The following is an 18,060-nucleotide window of genomic DNA, read 5'->3' as shown; positions in this document are numbered from 1 at the left end:
AGAGCAGGACAGACCAAAAGTCCACAGGCTAATACACAAGGTACAATGTTGTAGAGGATTTCACACTGATTGCAGTGAAAGGGAAGACTAGAGTGGTATCTTCCATGCCAACAATATTTTTGCAGGGCTTGCCAGTGTGGGAGAAGATTAGGAGTAATCTCAGAGATAAAAATCTTCAGACTGGAGTCTGCTGGCATCACAGAAAGCTAACGGATTAAATCCTGTTTCTGTTGAAGGGAATGGTAAATTTAGAGGAAGCAGTAATGTCTGGAATGAGGGATAGAAAATTAAGTAAATTTTTACTGTGCAGAAGTAGTGAGGCAGAACATTAAAAGAAGAGAAGTACTGCTGCTGGATTTCCATTGGAAAACCCTAGATGACCTCTAAAAGCAGTGGTAAGGATGGGGATAGAACCAGGGGGTCATAGGCTGTCAGAATGGAAAGGGCAGAGTCCCACTTTGTGATTTAAACATCTGTGTACACTGGGCGTTCTTCACTTGGAATTCAAGGATGAGTTTCAAATTGAATATAAAGCTGTGTTTTACTATATGTGCATGTATATGCATGGATCTGCATGTTTATCTGGGAAGAAAAACGATCCTCAGTTCTCATCAGATTTTCAAAGTGGTCCCTGGTCCTAAAAATGTCTAGAACAACCTAGCTTACAGTTTCTCCTTGAACAAACACTTTTGGCTCCTTACTCAGGGGCCCTCAGTTTTGTTGCTGATTTGCTCTATTAGACCATCTTTCCTCATACCAAAGTGGCATCTATCTTCTAGGAACTCCTACCATTAGTCTTGGTTTTGCCCTCTGGAGCAACAGTGGGTAAGTCTAATCCTTTCATCTTTCTAAATGTAAACTCATTTCTCAGTGTATTGAGTTTTTTCCTGATATAAGCTTAGTTGTAAAAGGAAATCCTTGACATTTTTGATGCCCCCTCAAAGATTCTCATGGAGTCGGCAAATATTCTCATTATTTTAAAAAGTTTGTAAGTATAGCAACCTGGAGCTTAAAAGTAGCAGATTCTTACTTTAAACCCTTGTAATCCCACGAGGATGAATTTCCATGTTCCTTAAAATATTGGAGAAAGGATAAAGAAGTTTGTCCTCTCTTACTGTTTGGCAAATAATGTCTAATAATAGCTCTAAAGAGTCTGATTTTCAGGAAAAAAAACAGCTTTAAAAAAGGAGGGCACAGATCCTGATTGTAATAACCATACAGCTTCGGAAAATGCAAAATAAAAACTATTTAGAAAGGCAAGTCTATTGTGAAGGAGTGTCTGTATTTCATGGGTTTGGAGTTTTAAAAAAAATCTGTGACCTCAAATTTCTCTTTAAAAAACACTGACTTTCTTATACATTATGCTACATAAAGCTCATAAAAAGTCTCAGGAAAACAGGGATAGAAGAGACCTTGCTCCACTGGATAAAGGGTAGCTAGGAAGAACCCATAGCTAGCATTGTACAATGACAAAAGATTGAATGTTTCCTGTCTAATATAAGGAACAAAGCAAAGATGTTTGCTCTTTCCACTTCTATTCAACATAGTACTAGAGCCTTGATCAGGTAGCTCAGTTGGATGAAACATTGTCCTAATAAGTTGAGGTTGTCGGTTCAATCACAATTCAGGGCACATACAAAGGTCAACCAATGAATACGTAAGTAGAAGGAAGAGCAAATTGATGTTTCTCTCTATCAAATCAATAAATTAAAAAAATATAACAAAAACAAAAAATAATTAAACTAGAGGTCCTAGCCAGTGTAATAAGGCAAGAAAAATAAATAAATAAAAGGCATTCCGATTAGAAAGGGAGAAACAAAACTGTATTTATATGCAGTGACACTACTTTCTCTGTAGAAAACCTCTTGGAATCTACAGGAAAATCTACTAGAGCTAACATCTGACTTTAGCAAAGTTGTAGCACATAAAATCAATATACAAAATTTAATTGTACTTATATATACTAACAATAAACAATCAGAAATTAAAAGGTAAAAATGGTATTCAATAACATCAAAAATATGAAATATTTAGGAATAAGTCCAAGAAAGGTGAGCAAAACCTGTATCTGAAAACTACGAAACACTGTTGAGAGAAATTCAAGAAAACTGAAACAAATGGAGTGATATACACTGTGTTATGATGTCTGTGGTCTCCGAATTGACCTGTAGAGTCAATGCAGTCTTGATAAAAAACCCAGAGAGGTTTTTTTTTTTGCAGAATTTGATAAGCTGATTCTAAAATTTATATGGAAATGCAAATGACCTAGAATAGCAACATCAATATTTTTAAAAAAGAGCAAAGTCAGAGGGCTTATACTGTCTGATTTCAAGATTTATTATGAAGCAAGAGCAATTGAGACAATATTGTATTAATGTCAAGATAAACAAATAGAGGGACTTTTGCCAAGATGGAAGCATAGGTGGAAACACTGTGCCTTCTCCCACAACCAAGTTTGAATACAACAAAGGTTTGGAGAAACAAAGACACAACCAAAGGACAGAAAATTGAATTATATGGAAGTCCGACTACATCTAACCGTTCAACGGGATGGTAAGAGGGGCGGAGCCAGCAGTGAGCAGGGTCGGGCAGGACAGGTCCACCGACCCAGGCGCGAAGGCAGCCTGGAACCAGTTGGGGTGTGGGGCAGACTGACCACAATCGCACATTCGCGCACAGTGAGACAGACCACGCAGGCCCCAGGGGGCGAAGGCTGACGGCGGTGGCACACTCGCGTGCAGTGGGACGAAACGCGTGGGCCCGGTGACGGCAGCAGCTGTGGCACCCGTGAGGGCTGTGGCGGCAGGCGGCAGGCGGCAGATGGGTCGCCACAGTCCGTCTTTGACCCCGCCCCCACATACAACATCACAACCCAGCAACTTAGTTGCCCTGTTCTAGTGAACACTTTAGGGCTCTGATCCTGCTATGGAACAGGCACGAACAGTCCAAAAGATGGTGCAAGAAGAACTCAAAGTCCCAGAGCCAATACTCTAAGCGACCGAGAAATTGCCAGCCTCTCAGAAGCACAATTCAAGGCACTATTTATCAGGATGCTCACAGAACTGGTAGAGTACAGTCACAAATTAGAGGAACATAGTCATAAATTAGAGGAACATATGAAGGCTAAACTAATTGAAATGAAGGGAGATGCACAGGAAACCAATAGTGATGGAAAGGAAACTGGGACTCGAATCAAGGGAATGGACCAGAAGGAAGGACAAAACATCCCACCAGAAAGGAATGAAGAAATGAGAATTCAAAACAATGAGGAGAGGCTTAGGAACCTCCAGGACATCTTGAAACGTTCCAACATCCAAATTATAGGGGTACCAGAAGGGGGAAAGAAACAGCCACAAGTGGAAAACTTATTTGAACAAATAATAAAGGAGAACTTCCCCAGTCTGGCAAAGGAAATAGACTTCCAGGAAATCCAGGAAGCTCAGAGAGTCCCAAAGAATTTGGACCCAAGAAGGAACACACCAAGGCACATCATAATTACATTAGCCAAGACCAAAATGAAGGAGAGAATCCTAGAAGCAGCAAGAGATAAGGGGACAGTCACCTACAAAGGAGTACCCATCAGACTGTCAGCGGATTTCTCAAAAGAGACCTTACAGGCAAGAAGGGGCTGGAAAGAAGTATTCCAAGTCATGAAATCCAAAGACCTACAGCCAAGATTGCTTTATCCAGCAAAACTTTCATTTAGAATGGAAGGACAGATAAAGTGCTTCTCAGATAAGGTCAAGTTCAAGGAGTTCATCATCACCAAGCCCTTAGTATATGAAATGCTAAAGGGACTTATATAAGAAAGAGATGATGAAAAATATTAACAGTGAAAGGACAGCAAACACACAGTTATTAACAACCACACCTAAAACAAAAGCAAACCAAGAGGACAGCTAGATCAGGAGTGCAACCATAGAAATGAAGAACACATGGAGGGTTAGAAACAGGGGGGTGGGAGGGGGAGAAGAGGGGAGAAGGCACAGAAAATAGCATAGATGGTAGGTAGAAAATAGATAGGGGGGAGGGCGAGAATAGTGGGGGAAATATAGAATCCAAAGAACTTAAGACACGTGGTTATAAACTAAGAGGGGGGGAGAATGGTGGGAGAGGGAGGGTGCGGGTGGAGGGGAATGAAGGGGGGGAATAGAACAACTGTAATGGTATAATCAATAAAATATATTTTAAAAAAAGATAAACAAATAGATAGATGAAATAGAATATAGAATGCAGAAATAGACCCTTAACATGCCTGATTAATTAACATACCAAGGATAATCAGATAGTACAGGAATAACTAGATATTTATGTTAAAAACTTAGATATGAGTCCAAAAGCATGATCCATAGAAGAGATAATATACATCAGACTTCATAAAATTATGAATTTCTGCTCTATGAAAGGCACCTTTAAGAGAATAAAAAGTTATGCTCTGACTGGGAGACAAAATTTACAAGTCAAAAATTTGAGAAAAGACTTATAGTCAGAACATATAAACATCTCTCAAAACTCAATAAGATAACAAGCAATCCAACTTAAGGCAAAAGATTTGAACAGTCACCCAAGAAGATTTACTGATGACGAGTAAGACCATGAAAAGATGCTCAATATCATTGGTCGTTAAGGAAATTCCAATGCAAACCGCAGTAAGATAACCGACTTGCCTGTGAGAATGGTTTAAATGAAAAGAGTGAGCATACCTAATGTTGTCAAGGATGTAGAGCAGCAATTTTCAACTGGGGTGCCAAAAGAATTTTTAAAACATGCAATACCTGACTATTTAGTAAGGGGCACTGATCTCTTTTCTCTTAGATTGTCAAATTGAAAAAATGACAACAGCCAACACAACAATAGCTGTCCAGTGTGAACAAATCAAAATTATACCTATTTTTTGTTGGATCAGCAAAAACTGTATTTTTTGGAGTCCTGAAGAATTTTAGTAATTAGCTTATGTGTGCCATTAGATGAATAAAGCTGCAAATCACTGATGTAGAACGACTAAAACTCCCATGCACTGCTAGTATGAATGTAAAATGACTCCACCACTTTGGAAGGCAGTTTGGTCCTTTCCTAGAATGTTAAATATGCACCTAGAATAGGACTCAGTCATTCTGTCCCTAGATATTTATGCCCAAAAGAAATGAAAGTATATGTTTATACAAAGACTTGCACACAAGTATGCATAACAGCTTTACCTGTATTAGGTAAAAACTGGAAATAGCCTAAATACCATCATCAGATGAATGGATAAACAATTGTGGTATATCCTCCTAATGAATACTACTCAGCAATAAAAGGGAATGAACTGATAGACAACTGAATAATCGACAATGGAATTACTTCAAAATAATTATGTTGAGTGGAAGAAGACACACACACAAAAAAGAGTACATAATGTATGATTCCATTTGTTTGCAGTTCTGGAAAATGTAAACCAATGTACAGTAATAGAAAGATTAGTGGTTGCCTGGAAAGGGAGTCAGTGTGGGAGTGATGCATGGAGGAATCATAAGGAGGCACGGGAAAACTTTTGGAGGTGATGGGTATGTTCGTGAACCTGATGGCAGTGATAGTTTCCTGCGTGTACTCACATGGCAAAACCGTTCACTCTAAACATGTATAGTTTATCCTATGACAATTATATTTCAGTAAAGCTATTTTAAAACGTATGTAGCAGGCACACTACGTGGTAGGCATACTGTGTGCCAAGCTGTGTTGTACATGTGTGAAATGTACTCTATTCTTTAATCCTCACAATAAACCTGTCAGGTTGTTACTATGACCGTTCCGTTTCACAGACAAGAACACTGGAACTTAGGTTTTCACGTCCAAGTTTACCCAGTTAGTAAGTGGCAGCCTGACCATACTTTCTCACTCTTCACTGTGAACTTGTGGGAGAAACATGTAGAAGGGAGGCACAATAAAATGCTAGGAGTTCTCATACTCATTATCTAGATCCTTGTAAGAAAGTGTGGAGTAAGCAATTCAAATATTAGTGATCTCTACACAGTTTGAGACCCGGTGGCTTTCAGGGAAGTGATATTTCCGCACTCCTCATACCAGGACCATGTTCACGGAATCACAAGACTTCAACTACTGTTGACGGACTTCTCTGTTTTGTTCTCATTTGACCAACAGATCATGTGAATTGACTTCCTTGCGTTTATAGATGCCAGAAACTCCACGAAATGAACATGGCAGCATTACCGGGTATTTCCTTCTGTGACTGCCGTTCAGGAAAAAGGTAAGGTTTGGTACTTACAAGGGCCAAGGGGCACTTGAGGCAACATAGCACCTTTTGGGTTTCAACACCCAGGTCCTGGCGGACACTCAGCCGGAGTCCCGCAGCGCCTGGGGTGGGGGTGGGGGCCGGGAAGGAGGGGCGGGATGGGGAGCGGCTTCTCCAGCGCGGCTCCGCGGGGGCGTCGGGGAGGCGGGCCCGGGGACGCTCGCGAGGCGCTCCAGTGAGGCGCCCCCTGCCGGCGCCCTGCTCCCTCGCCCCGGATCCGGTCCGGGTGGCGCGGGGACGCCGGCCTGACAGCCAGCTAGCGGGCGCACGGGCAGCGCGGTGCCCTGCGGACCAGCGGGCGCGCCTCACAGGAGTAGGTGGGCCGCGCGGAGGGNGGGGCGGAGGGCGGGCGGGGGGCGCGCGCCGGTGGTCGACGCGGGGGCGGGGCGGGCGGGGGGCCTGGCAGCGGGGGCGCGCGCGGCGTCGCGCGGCGGGCGCGAGTCATCAATTATGCAAGGACTCGGGCGGCGCGGGGGGCGGGCGCGGGGAGCGCTCCAAGATGGCGCCCACCGCAGTCCCGCCCGCCGCAGGCTCGGCGCCTCTGCAGTCCGGCCGCGCCTCCCGGGCCCCGCGCTAGGGCCGCCGCTGCCTCTCTCGCCGCCGCTGCCGTAAGTCGCCCCAGAGCCCCCGCCCCAGCGCCGTTCCTCGCCTGATGGGTTCCCCCTCTCGCCTCGGGACCATGGAGCGGGGCTCGCTCATCTCCAGTCACGGGCTTTGCCGCAGAGTGCGCGACGGGGCTCGTGGGGCCGTGGAGCTGGGTTACTGCCCTCCCTGTTTTGGACAGGTGTCTGGAAGTCTTGCTTCCTTCTTCGGTGTTTTCGGGGGGTCCCTAAGGAGAATTGAGGATCACCTACCCCTGACCCCTCACACCCTCACTCTCCTCGTCTCTTGGCTGCTTTGGGGGACACTGACCTGTCCTCGGCGCCCCTTTCGTAGTGCAGCCCCCCTAAACCCCAGCCTCCCTGGGCTTGGGCAGAGTCGGGGCCCCTCGCCGGATTGTACTGGGAAGGGCAACGCTGTCGGGATCTTCCTACAGTGGCCCCTGAGTTCTACCCCCTCCCCCATGTCATACTGCATCCTTCTCCCCCATCCGGCTCCAGATTGTCACCAACTGCAGAAACCAGGGGTTCCTGGGTTCTTAGGACAGTCAGGACTTCCCCCACGTCCTTTACTCAGATGCGACTGTCTCCCTCGCGACAGGGTGCTCTGGGATTGTGATGGGGGCCCCCGGGACCTTCCTCGGGAGGCTAGGATTCTGCATTAGGGAGTACATCACTTTCAGAATATCCCCTCCCCCGCCACTCACACCACCCTATGCAGAGCTTGTTCCTGTCCCCTCTCCCTTCCCTCCCCCACCTTACCACCACCATCAGCACCCTGGGCTTTTTGTTAGCGTGGGCCTTATGGGATTGCCCAGCTCGACAGGCTTGGACCCTTCCTCTCTAGTTCTCTCTTGATACTTGGGGGACTGCAAAGCCTCTGCATTTTTTCCTGAGCACTCAGCTCCATCCCCTCCGTTCCCGTAGCAACCACCGGTGGAGACTCGGCAGCTAACTTTCCACAGGGGTCAGCCAAGGTTTTCAGACCCCTTCAGTGGCCCCAGCATCGAGGTGGGGTGGAGTGAGAATCCTTTTTCAGCTCAATAAATAAGATGCATTCCTTCCAACTACTCCACCCTGTGCCCTCTTCCTCACTTACACTGCAGTTTTTGAAACATGGGGGAATACATTTTATATCCGGAGATCCCAGGATTCGGCATCAGTGTTCATAATAAGAGGATGTCATCTGTTGGGGGGGATGGATAGAAGAAACTTTGCATTGCATCTGGCTAATTCAGGGGGAGGGAGAAATAATTAGCATGGAGCGAACTCTACCTACAGGGAAAACTGCTTTTAATGCACAGTGGGCACCAGAGAAGCAGGGATGGAAGCAGGAAGTGTGGGTGAGGGCTTTGAGGGCAAAGTGGGAGAGTGCTTTTTATAACAGTTTCTCAAGTTTGAACCTGGAGAGCCTTTAGAGAGGTAGCAGTGTGTGTTAGGGATGGGGGATGTTTTAGCTTTTCAAAGGAGGTTTCGGGCGTGGTAGGTTTGCACTATTTCACAATCTCTCCATACATCTCTTTTCTCCACGTGCATTAGAAGATATTGGGGATGGGAGAGCTTTTTGTTTTCCTCTCAAAATTTTTTTTTGATGTGTAATGCAAATGGCTGGATTACATTACCACCCTGTATGAATCTCAGGGGAATCAGACTTAAAATGCTGTAAGCTTTGTAGCACATTGCCTGTAACCTGGTTCTTGAAATACTGCAGCATTTTTTTCTTTGGAACTCATGACCCATAAGGCCTTCAGTTCTCCCTGAAAGAGAATTTGATTGCTTGGAAAGGGGGGGTGGTGGTGGTGATGGTTTGGTATTCAGCAGGCATTCTCTGTCCTAGAAATTGAGGCTGTCCCTGGAGAGGGCTGCAAGCATGTTCCTTGAATATGATAAGGGACGTGTGAATGTGTTGTGTTTCTTAGTAGGGCTGGTCGTGGGCAATGCAAAGCAGTTCTTGATAGTTCAGGCCAGTTACTGGTTTCTCTGAGTTTGAGAAGCTGACTTACTATACCTTTGGTTTTCCCTTGAGGTTTTGTGAACTTTCATCAAAATATTTGAAGGATTTTATTTTCAATTTATAAGGGAGTATGGAGTAGGATATAACATACTCAAAAATAAGCAACCATACGGTTGCTTGTTGCTGTCTTTGTAGGAGGTTTGTAGGAACACATTTTTCTCGCCAGCCAGCTTCTGTTGCTCGTGTTCAGGCTTGCGCCACGCTCTCTTGCCGTGGTGCTGAAAGGACAGTTCCCTGACCAGCCCTGCCCGTGAAATAAGAGTACCCATGCTGAACATGATTTAGGCCCTTTTTTTATTGTCAGCAGGCTTTTCTGTAGGTGTGTGTGTGTGTGCATGCGCAGCTGGGTTTATACTTGAGGTTACAGGCCTGGTTATCATATTTTATTACTCCCACATAATTCTTCATTTTGGCTGTCCCTCGTGGAGACAGTGCTTTACAAGCGGCAGTGGATCCGCATGTAAGGAATACAGTGACATTTGGCTGACTGCATTTTTTTAGCACATTTCAGTTATTTCAAATAGCAAGAAACTGTTAATATTAAGGGAATAGGTCTCCACAGGGAGCAATCAGAAAACTCACTAAGTTAAGCTTCATCGGAAGGGCGTCTTCTCTGGTTGATTTACATTGTGAGGGGTGGGGGGAAGGCCTCAAGACACTGGAGGCTTGCATGTGATCCATTGTGTCACTAAGCTAGACTTGTCAGGAAATTACTTCAAAACCGAAGAGGCCATAAAATTTACCATGTATAACCCAGCACAGGAAGCCCTTATGAGAGATCTCTGCTTTGAATACTTCCATTGGTAGGGCACTTACTACCACACAAAGCAGCTCATTCCATCTGGACTTCATTGTGGTTGAAGTACTTTAACGCCATTGGAAAGGTTACATACATAAAGTTAAAAGCCGTGTAAACTGGGCCAGTATCAGGGGAAAATGTTGTTATACCTGTGCTTGTTACCAAGAAAAGATTGATATTCAGGGTTCTGTGGAGAGTATACAAGAAACCTGCACCTGCTGGAAGAGAATACAGAGCTAGAGACAATCCACCTAAAGGAAGAAATGCTCTATGAATGAAAATTTATCTTTAATCTGATATTATGTAATAAGTAGTTCTAGAGACTATGTATGAATTAATGAATACTTAATTCCTATAGATTGTATCTGAGAAAATAAACCCATGCTGTATAGAAAGTGTTAAAAATGCATAGTTTATAAAGAGTGAGATCAGTTTCCTTAATCATAAAAATAACATACTTATTGCAGAAAAATTTTAGCATATGTAAAAAATGAAAAAAGTCAGTCTTATCACCATAAGCAAAACAGTTGTCTGTTTTATTGTATCAATTACAGTTGACATACAATATTATATTAGTTTCAGGTGTTACAACATAGTGATCAGACATTTATATAACTTAAAAATGATCACCCCGATTAGTCTAGGTCCCATCTGGCACAATGTTACAGTATTATTGACTACGCTCCCTAGGCTGCACTTTACAAACCCGTGACTGTTTTATAACCACCAGCTTGTACTTCTCAGTCCCTTCACCTTTGCCACCCAGTCCCCTAACCCTCCTCCCATCAGGCAGCCATCGTTCTCTGTATCTGTGAGTTTGCTTCTGTTTTGTTGGTTTAGTTATTTTGAGAATAACGGTATTTTTAAACTGAGCCTCTTAAACTCTTATGTTCCAAGTCCATTAGTTAGTTATTTAGGGACTTAGACACTAGATTGTTATATTTCAATTTACCCTTTTTCCTGAATCATTTTTAAATTTTCCAGAAAATTATCTTTAATGTGACAGACTTCATTTTTAAGATTGGGCTCTTCTAAAGACTCTTGATTTAAGTATAGCAGGTTCACTAGAGGACTAGAAGCCTTTCTTAATCAATGGATCAACAGATATTTTCCCTCTGTACCTACTGCTTGTGAGGCATTGTACTGGCTAGGCACTGCCACTCTTTAAATGGCAGGAACCAGCTCAGAAAATGACACTGTGCTCGAAAATTATGGCTGACAAAGTGCTGAAGGAAGGAACGAGAACTTTCACCTTTTAGGTATATTGATTGCTGAAATGTTGTGTGGCAGACTACTATGTCTATCCCATTCATTCAGTCTGAAAAAGACTAGTCTGTGCAGGATTAGAACATAAATGCAGGAAAAGAAAACACAAAGAAACAGTATTCTGGGTAATTTTTCTCTGTCCCTTTGTGAAGTTGTAAAGATACAACCAGGACATGTGGTTAAGTACCATGTCAGGAATTAAGGTGAAGTGAAGACCCAAGAGGGTTGCCATTCTTACACTATTAAGAAAATGCTAAAATAAAAAAAATAAAAAAAAGAAAATGCTAGAAGCAATATGGGCTTTGGAGTTAAGCAAAACCAAGTTCAAGTCTTGATTCTGCTGCTTATTAGCTTTGTGACCTTGGGCAAGCTATTTAATCTGTCTGAGCTTCCGTGTTCTCATCTATAAAAGTGGGAATACTGATGCCTTCATGGCAGGGTGTTTGTGAGGATTAAATGAAATCTCTGTTTTCTTATGGTTTCTGACACAGAGAGCTCAATATATATTAGCTCCTTCCCCTCTAGGGATTTAGCAGCTTAGTGTGTATTTGTATGTGTATTTGATCTAGTATTTATGTACTGTACTAAATTTCAGCAGTCTAAAAAGCAGACGATTGCTTCGCCTTCAGTCTGGCTCGGAGGGTAGAACAGCAGGTACCCCTACCTGGGTGGACACTGCTGGTCTAAATGGAGAAAAGTTTTACTGTGCAGTGAATTGTAGTGCTGCTCTCCACCACTGCAGTGCAAATGCAGTTACTGGAGTAGCTCTCTCCTCACTCATTCCCATACTATTCTAGAATAGGACTCTTTACCAAAAAAGAAAACTCTGGCACTCACCACCTGGCAGGCAACTGGCTGTTTTTGGCTACAGCCTGGGACCTGAAGGTGGAGTGGGCCCAGAGGCTTAAAGCTCCCCTTTATTCTTCCTTGAGCCAGATATTTTAATTTGGGACTCGATTTTACAAGTTTGGAGTTGCTTTTGTCTTCAGCACCATTCAGGTTTTCCCGTTACATACTGCTTCATAATCTGCCTTATTTGAATGGGTCTCATACATTTAAGTCTCATGACTGACTATCTACCTACCTTTGTTAAATATTGCTCTATGTTTGTGTGTTTATAAAAACTTAGAAATCTTTCTATCAGTTGATTGTTTGAGTTAGGTAAGGCAAATATTATTCTACCCATTTTATAGCGGAGGAAACTGAGTAAGCATTCCAGTGCGTAAGTGAGTTGTCCAGAGCTATAGGACAACTAAGTGGCGGAATGGAGGTGGGTACCTACGTTGGTTGACTCATGCTGAAAGATTCTTTTTCCATTAAATGGTGTTATATTCTGATGTTCAAATAACCAGATAGTGTGAAAAACTTTGGCCTTATTTTAAGAAATTATTATTATCCTAGGTAGCTAAACAAATCTTAGCGAGTGGGCCTAGTGAAAGATTCTGGGATAGGCAGAGGGAGGGCAAAAGCGTCTTTGAAGGAGAGTGTTTTGGAAGCAGGGAGGATGAGGAAAAATGAACAGGAGATGTATAAGCAAATAGAATATGGGTGAAAATAGAAGGCATTGAAGTAACATACTTTTTTTTGTTTCTGCAGCTATCCAAGCTACTTTTTAAAAGGTTGTTGTGTCTCAGTGTCTTTTTTCTTTCTCTTGCCCTTAAATGTATACATTTGGTTACTAAAAAATGCTCTTACATTGCCAACATAAGTTATAACCAGGATCAGAGGGGAGCTATGACCGCCGCCACCTGGACTTCTTTGCTTTTGCAGGGCTGAAACTGGTGCAGGACTGAGAGAAGGACAGAGCACACTGGGGTCTGTGCTAGGAGGGATGTGTGCGTCGAAGCAGAGCAAGTTCTGGGAGGCCCTTAGTCTAAAGAGCAGAGGTGAAAGAGGATGACAGTTAAGGTTTTCCTGAGGTATGTGGAGGCGTGTCATGTTGAGGAGAGTGTAAGAACAGCAACAAAAACTGGGAGCCCGAGAGTCCAAGACACAGGTGGCAAACACAAGGCCCACGGGCTGAATTGGCCCTTCACCTTGTTTTATCTGGCAGCACCTTGTATCTGCCCAGCAGCAGCACCGACCTTCTTGTCCCTAGTGAAGGAGTAGTTACATTTATACAGTCCTAAAATTACATTCGTCCCTTTGAAGGCAACCACGAGGCTGATGTAGCCCCCAGTGAAAATGAGACACCCCTGGTCTAAGAGGTGCTCTTCATTTGGGACTAAAGCTCTCTTTTTCCTGAGGGTCCACTGGGTGAGAATGATGAAAATGTCAGCTGGAGAGGTTTGGAGCGCCTTCATATGCACTATTATATTCATTGGGGTTGCACCAAGGTCTGCAAACGGAAAGCACTGAAGTCCCTCAAAAGACATATTAACGGACTCCTTTCATGTTTAGTTAATTAGTGCGGTTCTTATTCTGTAAAATCTTTTTCGAGTTCCTCGGGAATAAGAACATTAGAGAAATACAGTGAGTGCTTATTTACCCAAAGGTGGATTATCTAGGCTGTGAATTATGCATGCCATTTATTTTCCTTCCTCTTTTCTACATTTTGGATATTTAATTATTAGTATTTCCACCAGAGTGAACTTGGGGAAGTGAGGAAAAAAATCAAAATTAAAATGTTACTTCAAATTTTTTAGATAACAATTGATGAAGGAAGAGATCACAACTACTTTACTAAAGAAAAAGCAATTCATTTTTATCTATTCTTGCTCTCTCCTTATTTTAAGAGTATGGACAGTTGAAGGCTGAGACTCTAGAACCTTAATGTTCACTGGAAACCAGTGTGAAATAACATTTTTCCTTTGTTTCTCGTGCACGACAGCCCTGGAAATAAATAGGGCTTAATTTATTACACAGTTAGTTTTTTGTTTTAGAGGAATTCTTTTTCAATTAAGGATAATGCAAAAGGCTTTCACTTCACATTCACTAGTGTCTTTTTGTCTTAATAAGAAGCCTAGTAAAATGCTTTTAAATGAAAACAAAATTATCATTGAATTGTGGAGAAAAAGTGGGAGGGTTGCAAATGAGAATAGTAGAGCTTTCTCAGAGGTCATAATATCCAGAATTTGCTGTGGAATTCTCAGTTGAATTTCCTAAGATTTTGGTGAAGACAGACTAAAGAGGAGAAAACGCCTTGTTTCTAGAAAAGATGTCTTTAAGAAAACAAAGCATTTAAAAAGATTTGCAGTGTGATAAGGAAGAAAGTATTGGGCGAGTGAGGAGCCATCAGAATGGAGAATGAGAGAAAATGAAAGGATGACAGCAGTGAACGAGGTGGGGGTTGGGACAACCATTCAGATTTCAAGAGGAGACCATTTCTCCCCTCTGCAGACATCTCTGTGCACTTCTGTACTAGAGTGACCTCCATTGTGCACAGAACTTTAGGAAGGTGTTTTTGTTTTTAAAATGTTAATTTATCCCTAAGTCTGCTAGAACTTATCTGCAAACTGGTTTCTTTATATGATCTCTGCATTGGAAAAGCTGGAGAATATTTTCTTGCTTTATAGCAAAAAATATAGTGACATTCCTAAAGGTTTTTTAACCACTCCCTCCCTCACCTGTTAGGACTTTAAGTCATTTAATACAAAAAACATTTTGCGAAAAGGCACCTTTGAAGGCATCTCTTCCATTTTATGTGGTAAAGTATATCTTTTACACTTACATTTGTTTGAGTAGTTAATAGAGTTCAAAAATAGGAGAGTTAAAAGCTAGGTCTTCTTATACTGTCTCCCGGTCACCCAGTACATATTCCATGAAGGCATCTACTGTTACCATTTTCTCTTATTCTCCCTGCAGCTCCAATCCCGCCCCCCCCCCCCTTTAAAAAATCCTCATCTGAGGACATGCTTATTGATTTTAGAGAGTGGGGAAGGGAGGAAGGGATGGAAACATCAACATGGGAGAGGTACATCAGTCAGTTGCCTCTCCCACACACCCCACCTGCCCCCACCCGGACCAGACTGCAACCCAGGCATGTGCCCTGGGTGATAATCGAACCCGTGACCTTTCAGTTTATAGGAAGACACTTCAACCAACTGAGCCACACTGGCTAGGGGCTCTTGTATCCTTTTCTTCATGTGTCTAACCCCAGACACAATTATTTTTGTTGTCTTTTGAGGAAAACTTAAAATAGTTTGAGGACTTGAACTGTAATTCTAGATCATTTTAGATCAATTAATACCCCCTTTTCCTTTAGACATAGGTAATCCCTGTATGTTTTATTTTTCTTAGTGAAATACATATTCTAATTTCTTGGCTTATTAAAAGTAAGAAGTTAGTTTCATCCAAAGGAGCCCTTTTCTACTAACTATGGCAGTTTTTAGGGTTTCCATTTGAGAATTATCTATGAAAAATAAAAGTATAGAGGAAACATGGCCTTGAGAACTTTTAGTCTCAATACATATATAGAATTGTTGTTTTCTGTGGGAAACTATAAATCGCCTATCCTGACCACACCAAATAACAATTATTTAGTGAGTAGCAACTAAGGGTGAGGCAATATGACAAACATTGAAAGATATAGAAAAGATAGACCTTATGTTTTAGGAACTTATTTATTTGGTGAAATAAATTATAAACACAACATGTTTACTAAGTAGAAGTTTTTGTAATGATTCATGATAGCAATTGAAAAGGGTTTAATTGCCATATAAGTGGTATGAAAAATAAATGCACTGAGTTTTTCAGAAAGGAGAGAGGTTCAAGCTGATATGATTGATGGACAAAGTATGATTTGAGCTGGGCTTTACAGAATGCTTGGGTAGAACAGTGTGAGCCAAAGTGAGGAGGTGAGAATGTATTGTACAAAGTGTTTTCAGGGAGCAGTGAGCAAAGCAGCTGGGCTGGGGTAGAACTCCCCCCTCCCCGCCCCAGTAGCAGATAAGCCTGCAGAAATAGAGAGGGTAGAGTTAGCCAAACGCTAAGGATTTATTTTTTATTTTTTTAAAAATATTTTATTTATTTATTTATCTTTAGAGGGGAAGGAGAGAGGGAGAGAAACATCAATGTATGGTTGCCTTTCGTGCATCCCCTGCTGGGAGTTGGCCTGCAGGGAACCGGCCTGCAACCCAGGCATGTACCCTGACTGGGAATCGAACCTCGATCCTCTGGTTCGCAGGCCCACGCTCAGTCCACTGAGCTACATCAGCCAGGGCGCTAAGGATTTTTAGAAGTTGCATTTATCCTTAGAGACAGTGGGGAGCATAGAAGATTTCTGGGGGCTGTGCTGTAATGTTTTGGGAGGACTGGGCAGTGGTGTATAATAGCACGAACCAGAACAAGGGGTGGACACCCAGTTAATGGTCTCTTTCATTTGGCCTAGCTGTGTGGTGACAAAGACTTGGACTAGGATAACAAGGATGAAGATGGGAAGGAAAGAAAATGATATAACTTCGTATATGTGTGTATTTAAGTAACAGTTTTCTAATGTAAAAATAGTTTATAGGAAGACTCAATAGGACTTGGTGAATGACTTTACAAGGGGGAAGACGGAGGAGGAATAGTTAAAGATTATTTTGCTACTTTAAAGTTTAGAGACAGAGAATATTCTATTTAGAAATCTGGGAAGTGTGTGCTGTAATACATGTTGGCAGTCTAGTCCAGAGGGTCTTGGTTAGAAGTCTCCTTTATGTCTAATTTTCAATCTTTTCTCTGCTGAGGGGTTTTTCCCCTTGAGCTTCTAGTGTTATGTCTTTAAGGAAAACCTAAATCTTCCAAGTTCTTTATTCTCCTTTCCCTCTCATTGATAAAGATTACTTAATCTTTGTGGTCTCAATCCTTTTATTTTGGAGTCTTTTATTCTATCTACTTATAGACACTTAACTCATCTTTTTTCTTGATATTTTCAACTAAATAGAAGGTTCTTACAAATTCCATGAACATTTGCCACAGTTTGTGTTTAGATATTTAGCAGAAGTCCCCATGGTTTGTGTGGAACCGGTAGAACGGGCAGAGTTCATGTACAAGATGTCAGTAAATTTAGCACTTGATTTAGGGGTGCACGGCATCCTCACAGTAATCCCATGAGGAGGTTCTCTGTGCAGTCACAGTGTAAGTTTGTACCTGCTTCCTAGTGTGTGTGCTCAAAGTAGCATTAAAAACAGTTAAACCATAGTCCCCTTGGGAAGGCATTCTTCAGATACCATCGGATGAGGAAAATTCATAAACACCACTTAACTGAGTGATGGCCATTTGTTTTATTAATGTAGATACTCTAGGGCAAGTAATATTTATAGATTTTTATTTTTTTACTTTCCTTCTTTTTGTAGTATTTCTTCTTCCTTTCTTCAGAAAAGGGATGGGGTAGGTATGAGACTCAAGAAAGGCACAGAGTACCCTGGCTGAGTGGTTCAGTTGGTTGGAGTGTTGTCCCATACACCAAAGGGTTGCAGGTTCGATCCCTGGTCAGGGCATGTACCTAGGTGGCAGTTTGATCCCATTTGGTGCACATGTGGGAGGCAACCAGTTGATGTTTCTCCCTCACATTGATGTATTTCTCTCTCTGTCCTCCTTCCTCTCTTTCTAAAATCAATAACCAAATATCCTAAGGTGAGGATTAAAAAAAAGTGAATTGTTTAAAAAAAAGAAAGGCACAGACTGAGTGATTAACTGCATAGGGGAAACAAGGTAGAATGATCATGTGAGTATTTCACTTACCTCTCAAGGCTTTTTTTTCTGATTCAGACTGGAAATTTCAGACATGATGGCCAAGGGGGTAAGCCTTCTTTTTCTTTTTCTTTATCTTTATTTATTTATTAAATATATTTTATTGATTATGCCATTACAGTTGTTCTAATTCCCCCTTTCATTCCCCTCCACCCTGCACACCCCTCCCCAACCATTCCCCCCTTTAGTTTATGTCCACGTGTCTCAAGTTCTTTAGCTTCTACATTTCCCATACTATTCCTGCCCTCCCCTCTGTCTATTTTCTACCTACTGTCTATGCTATTTATTCTCTGTATCTTCTTCCCCCTTCTCCTCCTCCCACTCCCCTGTTGCTAACCCTCCATGTGATCTTCATTTCTATGGTTCCACTCCTGATCTAGCTGTCCTCTTAGTTTGCCTTTGTTTTAGGTGTGGTTGT

At 42.3% G+C, this 18,060-nt stretch overlaps 1 protein-coding gene across 1 annotated transcript in view; it reads left to right on the top strand.

Moving 5' to 3' along the window:
• Positions 1-6,785: 6,785 nt before the first annotated feature.
• SCN8A (sodium voltage-gated channel alpha subunit 8) overlaps positions 6,786-18,060 on the top strand; it is a 219,613-nt gene continuing 208,338 nt past the window's right edge. The window contains exon 1 of the mRNA XM_037031019.1: positions 6,786-6,900. The gene's annotated coding sequence lies outside the window, so the exon portion shown is untranslated. The remainder of the gene's footprint in view (positions 6,901-18,060) is intronic.

Source organism: Sturnira hondurensis, unplaced genomic scaffold, assembly GCF_014824575.4.
Source record: "Sturnira hondurensis isolate 20B ecotype Veracruz unplaced genomic scaffold, ASM1482457v3 Scaffold0020903, whole genome shotgun sequence".
NCBI lineage: Eukaryota > Metazoa > Chordata > Mammalia > Chiroptera > Phyllostomidae > Sturnira > Sturnira hondurensis.
Note: the sequence above shows the minus strand (reverse complement) of the source record. Positions and strands in the feature narration are given on the sequence as shown.